Here is a 7738-nt window from a genome sequence, read left to right on the forward strand (position 1 = left end):
TATTTTCCCCTTTATTGGCAATTGTCACATGGGTTGTAATGACCTGGTTACTTGTCTGTCTCATCCATCTGACTGTATGTCCTACCTTTTTTTAATTATTGTGTCTTCAACAGTGTCTGGCTCATAGTAAGCATTCAGTCAGTATTTGTTGGATGAATCCAACAAACCAATCAATGACTTACTAAAAAGGTCTGCACTTTACCATGACACTTTTAAGCAGGGGAGTCATATGTTCAGAAATGGTCTCAATTCCCAATTTATCAACAACCTTTCCATCCTGGTGAAGTCTAACTAATACATCCCATTGGCTCTACCTTCAGATGATGCCTAGAATCCAACAACTTCTACCAACACCTCTTTATTTATTCCTCTACCACTACACCGTCCCTATTTCTATCACCTGGATCATTCAGGAGCCTCCTAACTGTTCTTTCTGTTTATCCCCTTGCCTCCTGAAGTCTCTTCTCCAAATAGCAAACTGATTGTGTCTTCTGCTCAAAACCCTGTTCTATCACCGTGCCCCAGACATAGGCCTTGCTGCTCTTGAATTCACCAAGAGGCTCTCATCTCAGGGCTTTGCACTTTGGTTGTTCCTTCTGCCTTAAATCTCTTTCCTGGGGATCCAGAAGGCTCTTTTCATCACTTCTCTGAGGTCTGTGCCCAAAAGCTACATTTCCAGAAAGGCCAGCCTTGGCCACTCTAGATAAAATAGCCTCCTTCCCTCATGTTTGATTTTTCTGTTTGGCATTTGTCACCACCTAACAGGATGCACGTTTTTGTTCATTTGTTTATTGTTGATCTGCTTCCATGGGAATGTAAGTTCCCTGGGCAAGAACACTGAGTCAACAAATATTCTAAGGGGCCTGTGCTCAGTTTTTGCTCTGCCTCTTCCCCACCTCTACTCCACCTTTAACACTCAGCTCAAGTGACATTTCTTCTGTAAGGTCTTCCCTGATCTTCCAGGATAAATGAATCCTTCCCTCTTCTTCATCCTCCTGGTTCTGCGAACAAGGACTCAGCTTGAACATACATTGCAATCACTGAGACCATGTCTGTGCCCATGAGTAGACTCGGGCCATTGGATGCCCCCAGTGAATCTATATGTGGGAAGGACAATGCAGTATTCCATTTATCACTGCATTTGCCTCCCAGTCTGGTCCCCCACTGGACTCATATCTGAGTTCTGTGGAAGTGTAAGGAAAAGTGAAGAGTACTTTAAGTAAAAACTGAAAGAGACTAAATACAATGTTTAAAAAATGGTACACAAATTAACCTCCTTCATGCCCTCCCCCCATGAGAAAGCAAAACAGAAAAGGAGGGAGAACATTCCCTAGCCCCACACCACAGGACAGCTTTGTCACCTCCCAGGCTCCAGTGAATCAGCAGCATCTGTGCCAGCAGAAGGGCAATACCCATGGATCAGGATGATTTCTGGAAGAGCAGAGCCAGAAGAGAGGTAAAGGCAGAAAACTGCCAAAGTCTGCGATAACTGACCAGACCTGCTCATGAGCACACATGAGATGCTCCCTGGGGGGTTTCAGGGGGAGTGTGCAGGAGTTCCATATTTACATGGAGGTCAAGTACTACCAAAACGTGAACACTAAAACATTTATATTAGCGCAATTTCTGTATACATGTTTGGGTGTCTGTTTTTCCCACTAATTTATGAGCTGCTTTGGTGGTAAGACCCATGGTTTTTATTATCTGGTTCATGTTTGTGGAGGTTTAGTGAGTGTTAATAGAAATGTTTGTCCAAAGAGAAAAGGAAGGAAGAAATGAGTGGGGGAAGGGAGGGTGGATTTGCCACAGTCAACCCTAGAAGACAACACTCCAGTCTATTTTGGAAAACACCTCACTGTCTTTTTTCTTCTCCACAGGCCAGTTTCAGGAGAGCTCCTCCAGAATTCCTGATGGAAACTTAGAAGATGAGCATTAGTGGGACGAACTACAGCCCCAATTACTGTTCCTGTCCAGGGGCCACAACTAGTACTCATTGCCTCCTTCATTGTTTTCAATCCTAAATTCTCTTCACCCTCAGTTAGCATCTCCTCTGGTCTCAGTGGCTTACCTGAGGATATGAGCCCCTGACCACCATGCCTTCTCAGGCCAAGGTCGCTGCACTTGTCCCCTTATTGTCAAAATCGAGCAAGAGAGTACTGAGAAGCATTCAAACTGGCCAAGATGATGATTCTCCTTCTTGCCTGTTGGTCCCTGCGAACATGGTGCCCCAAGTGCTCAGGTAGTAGCTATAGCGTATAGATCAATAGTACTCTTGCTGTATCCTCTGGTGGAAGATTCCCCCTCGGGGACAAATATCTCTAACCCTGCAGAGTCCAGAGTTGTGAGAGTTGGAAGCTCAAATTCCACAGGTGCCCACTGAGAGTGATGGTAGTAGGTCCCTCCTGATTCTACCCCTTGGTTCCTGGGTCCATGAATTCTTCTGAGTGGGGACACAGCACAATATGAAAGTCTTTGATTCAAGACGTACATGGTATCCTGGAAGATGAACCCCATCCTCATAAAGTATTGCCTCCAAGCTGGTGCTTCAAGAGGGCCATTCTGATGCCCTATCAGGGAAGTAGCTTCTGGGTGGTCCCGTATACGACTAGATGAGCAAACCCTGTGATTATGGACTCATTCCTGAACCTCCACTTCAGTGAGTTGGGTCCCTGATCTGACATGATGTTATGTAAGATCACTTGTGCTGGTGAATGAAATATTCAAAAAGACCTCAGACAATGGTGCTGGTTAAGATCTTGCAGGCAGGGAATATATGTTAATTCCAGAATATATGTTAATTCCTGTTAGGATGAATCATGGCTCCTCCAGAATGGAAGGGGTTCAATGTAATCAACTTGCCACTATATTGCCAATTAGTCTCCTGGATAGTTGTTATCATATTGGGGGTATATTCAATAGCAACAATAGCTAAAATTAGTTTTTGTAAGTGGGAGCCTATGCTATTACTCATACTAGCCTCTGTCTCTGCTGCTGTAACCTCTTTATTCACGTGTCCTTAGTGCCAGCACTGGGTGGCTGATGACAGAGACTAGCTGAAGTCATCTGGCCAAGTGAATTTTGCTTTTCTTAGTTATTTAGTGCCTCTTCCATGGTGGATGCTTTCTGGTGGGTGTCAACATGTGATACAAAGATCTTCATACTAGTGGCCTGGGTGACTCAGTCAGTAAAGCACTGATCTTGATCGTGATCTTGGAGTCATGATTTCAAGCCCCACGTTGGGTGTGAAGCCTACTTAAAAAAAGAGCTTCATACTTTGTGGTGATGCACCTATACACCTATCCATCCTTGTGCTTCTATCCCACAATCCTTGTCCCTAATCTTCCTAAATTTCTTCTTCCAGGCCCTTACTAGCTATAGAGTCTTTACCATTGCCCCTGAGTTCCTATATATTCTAACCTTGGGGGCACTTGTCTGTCCACAAAGTGGATGCCCAGGTGCACCTCCTGAAGTTCTGCACACTGAGATCTTTCACCACTGTTTCTCAAGGCCACCCCTAATTCAGGCTGTATTGTAACTGCCATCCATTCTCAGCTTGAGGTCACAAACTGAGACAACTTTACACCAGCCAAATACAGGATTTTTCCTCTTTTCAGCTGGTTGTAAGGGATCCTACATACAGCCATCAGTGTGAGCTGAGGAGGTGCTATTATAATGGTGGTGTGATGGCCTGGCATCTGGGCTGCCTGCTCAAGCAAAACCTGTGTAAACCATCTGTAAGCCTACATGTGTTCAATCCCACATGTGCCACTTCCACCATAGGATGGATTGTTGCTGGCTGCCTGATATTATGTCTTAGTAGGTTTGATAGAACCTGGCTCATAAGGTAGTTCCTGACATGTGTTCACTTGGCATCTCAAAATCAGACCCAGTAGTACACCAGCAGTTTGGTTTTTTTTTTTTTTCCAAAAGGCACATAAATCTCTCCTATAGATGGTATGGCCTTGCTCCAACACCCCAAGGACTTATGTTGTGATTCCCAGTGGAAATTGCCATAAATTACACACAGCCTCTTTTTTCTACCACTGAAAACACTAATATCATGCATACCATCTATATGATATATAGAAGCATATGGCCAAGTAGCAAGACTGCTTGCACCAAAGCCTGAACCTGCTGTATAACCTTTTCCTTTCCTGAGTTCCAATTAAAGCCTGTAGCTTTTTGCATCACCTGGTATATGGGCCAGAGCAATATTCTTAGTGTGCAATATACTATATCCAGAACCCAAAGAGAACTACCAGGCATTATGCTTCCTTCTTCATTGTAGGAGATGCAATAATTTACCTTTTTCTTTGGACAGGATATATGGCATGTCCTTGACACTGGACCCATAAACATCTTTCTGATAGGACAGGCTCCTGAACTTTATGCAGCTTATCTCCCACCTCTGGAGTACATGTGTCAGACCAAGGCCTCTAATGTGCTGGCTGCATTTTGTACATCTGGCTGAATTAGTATGATGCAATCGATGTAATAGATCAGTGTGATGTTCTGTGGGATGTCCAAACGGTCCTGATCTCTGTGGCCGCATTATGAGAGAGGCTGAAAGTTAACATAGCTCTGGGGGAACACCATAGATGTACACATACTGGTTTATGTCCCATGTGAATGCATACTGTTTCTCAGCCATTCTTCTCATAGGGATTAAAAAAGAACCCATTCATCAAATCAATGTCCACATAAAATGTATCTAAGACTGTGTTGATTTTTCTAGCAAAGATACGAAACCTGGTGTGGGGGCTGCAATAGGGCTCCTCCTTGGGTGACTTGTATGGCCATCTACTTCCACTCTCTAGGTTTCGTCTGATTTGTGTGGGAACAATACTGGTGAGTTAAATGGAAAAATGATGGGGAAGGACACCTAGTTGGCTCAGTTAGTGGAGGGTGCAATTCTAGATCTTGGGGTTGTGAGTTGAAGCCCCACTTTGGGTGTAAAGATTACTTAAAAAAATTGATAACTTTTTAAAAAAAAGAAAAAGAGTACGGATTCTTTAGATCCTTGAAGGTTGCTTTGCTGTATGCTGCCAGAAAGGCCCTCTAGCTTTTATACATGGTTTCCAATTGCCTGTTAATTACTCCTAGTCTTTAAAAAATATTTTTCCTAAGATCTCAGTGAAGCTTAGTAATTGCCACCCAGTGCCATTGTGCTGTTAGTTTCCCCCCTCCATGTTTCTCAGGTGCCTGGTACATTCCCTTCTGTAGGCATACCATCTCAATTCACCACCAGTGAACATTTTCACAACTGGACCATCACTTTATGTTAAGAGCTATCTGTGTTCCAGGTGCTGGCAGTGAGGGGGTCCTCAGTGTGAGGCTAGCAAAGGACAATACAGCTCCAAAACCCCCATCTGATCACCAGCTTTCTCAGACCACTCCTACACTTCTACTCCTCTCAGAAGCAGGCTTTTCTCTTGGAACAAGAAACATGATGGCTAGTAGGAGGGCTCTCTTAGGACGCACACATGTGGAAGATGAGACAGTAGCAGAATTAGGCAGAAGGAGAAGCTGGGCTGAGGTGTAGGCCTGAACAATAATCCAAAAGTATGTGAATTTTCTGTTATTGAATTAGATGGCAATGCATTGTGTTTATTATGCGATAAAATGATAGCCAAAAAATATATCTATTGACTAAAAACTCAACACAACATTCTTGACTCATAGAACACCCATCAGAAAAAACTAGAAAATTTAAGAGAGAATATATCTTCTACGTGAGATATTTAAAACAGACTTTCATTACATCAGAACTTCTTCAAAAATGTAGAGAAGGAAAATGAAGCTGCAGCTGAAGTTACTGAGTCATTCGTTAGCCGAACAACAAATGCCATTTACTGATGGTGAATTAATTAAATTTGGTTTGATTGCATCAGCTGACAAAATGTGTGCAGAGAAAATTAACTTGTTTACTACTATGAAATTTGGGGGCAGAAGAGAACGTGGGAAGCAAGTCAGCAATCAATTGAAAGTCAAAGCAGATTATTCCCTTGGCTTTGATGAGTTAATAGATGTTACTGATACTGCTCAGTCATTATTGTTTATTCAAGGAGTCAACACCATATTTGAAATGATGGTAGGATTAGTCTCCATCAATACTCTGAATGAACAGAATATTTTCAAAGAAGTTGAGGAAACACTAATTCAATACAACCTGAAGTGGAATCTGCAAAGATGTATTACAACTGATGGTGGTAAAAATATGTGTGAAGCAGAAAGGGCTTAGACAAATGTAAAAGTTTGCAAACATGCAAGGTGTGCAAAGCCTATAGGTATTCACTGTGTTGTGCATCAGCAGTTACTTCATTGAAAAAAATATTTTTAAGTTTATTTATTTATTTTGAGGGAGAAAGAGAGAGAGCACACATGCGCACTTGTGCATGCGAGTGCGGGAGGGGCAGAGAGAGGGGAGAGAGAGAAAATCCCAAGCAGCCTCCATCTGTCAGCACAGAGGCCACCTCACTAACTGTGAGATGATGACCTGAGCCAAAATCAAAAGTCACATGTTTAACCAACAGAGCCACCCAGGCGCCCCTCATTGAAAATATTTTTAAAAATTTCTTTAATGTTTTATTTTTGAGAGAGAGAGATTGAGAGTCAGAGTGCAAACAGGGGAGGGGCAGAGAGAGTGGGAGACACAGAATCTGAAGCAGGCTCCAGGCTTTGAGCTGTCAGCACAGAGCCCATTGTGGGGCTAAAACCCATGGACCCTGAGATCGCGACCTGAGTCAAAGTCGGACACTTAACCAACTGAGCCACCCCTGAAAATATTTTTAATCTATCACATGTTATTTTCTCACAGTGTCAATAGTGAATTCCATTCACTCTAGTAGACTATTGTCAGTTCCAAGATTTTTGGTGTGTCAGAAATGCTGAATATCGTGACTTATCCTATCATATAGCAGTTTGACAACTTAACAGTGGTAAAGTTTTATTGGAATGTTTTAGCCCAAGACCTACGTTGAAATTGTCCTCAAATGTTTATAACAGCCTAATTTGCCATAGCCCCAAACTGGAAATAATCTAAATGCCTATTAATTAGCAAATGAATTAACAAATTGTGGTCTAGTATAGTCAGTGGTGCTGTGGACTGAACGTGCCACCCAAAACTCATATGTTAAAGCCTTATCCCCCTCCCCCAATTTGATATTTGAAGATGGGCCTTTGATGATTAGGTGTAGACGAGGCCATGAGGATGGAGCCCTCATAATGGGATTAATGTGCCCTTCTTCTCTCCCGCATGTGATGACCCAAAGAGAAGGTGGCCATCTGCAAGCCTGGAAGAGAGTCCTCACAAGAACCCGATCATGCTGACACCCTGATCTCAGACTTCTGGAACTGTAAGAAAACACATCTCTGTTGTTTAAGTTATCCAGTCTATGGTATTTTGTTAGGGCTTCCCCAAATGACTAAGTACGGTCTATTGCATTCATTGTAAAACAATTAAAAAAGTACACACTACTCACACATGCAACATGGATGAATCTCAAAAGCACGATACTAAGTGAAAGAAGCCAAACACAAAAGACATATGATTCTATTTACATGACTGTCTGCAAAAGGCAAAACTATAGGGAAAAAAGCAGGTCAGTCATTTCTAGGAGTTAAGCCTGGCAAATGGGCATGAGGGAACTTTCCAGGGAGATTAAAGTGCTCTATATCATGATTGTAGTCTGTTTACAATGACAGTATATACATTTATCAAAACTAAAAAAACTATACA

The 7738-nt window shown here is 42.5% G+C and overlaps 1 long non-coding RNA gene across 1 annotated transcript; it reads left to right on the forward strand.

Moving 5' to 3' along the window:
• The first annotated feature begins 878 nt into the window (after window positions 1-878).
• On the forward strand, window positions 879-7339 carry LOC122239206. The gene is made up of 3 exons (XR_006218158.1): window positions 879-1456; window positions 1878-2239; window positions 7272-7339. It is a non-coding gene; the product is annotated as an uncharacterized LOC122239206 (long non-coding RNA).
• The last annotated feature ends 399 nt before the right edge of the window (window positions 7340-7738 follow it).

The sequence above is a fragment of the Panthera tigris genome, chromosome B3 (assembly GCF_018350195.1).
Source record: "Panthera tigris isolate Pti1 chromosome B3, P.tigris_Pti1_mat1.1, whole genome shotgun sequence".
NCBI lineage: Eukaryota > Metazoa > Chordata > Mammalia > Carnivora > Felidae > Panthera > Panthera tigris.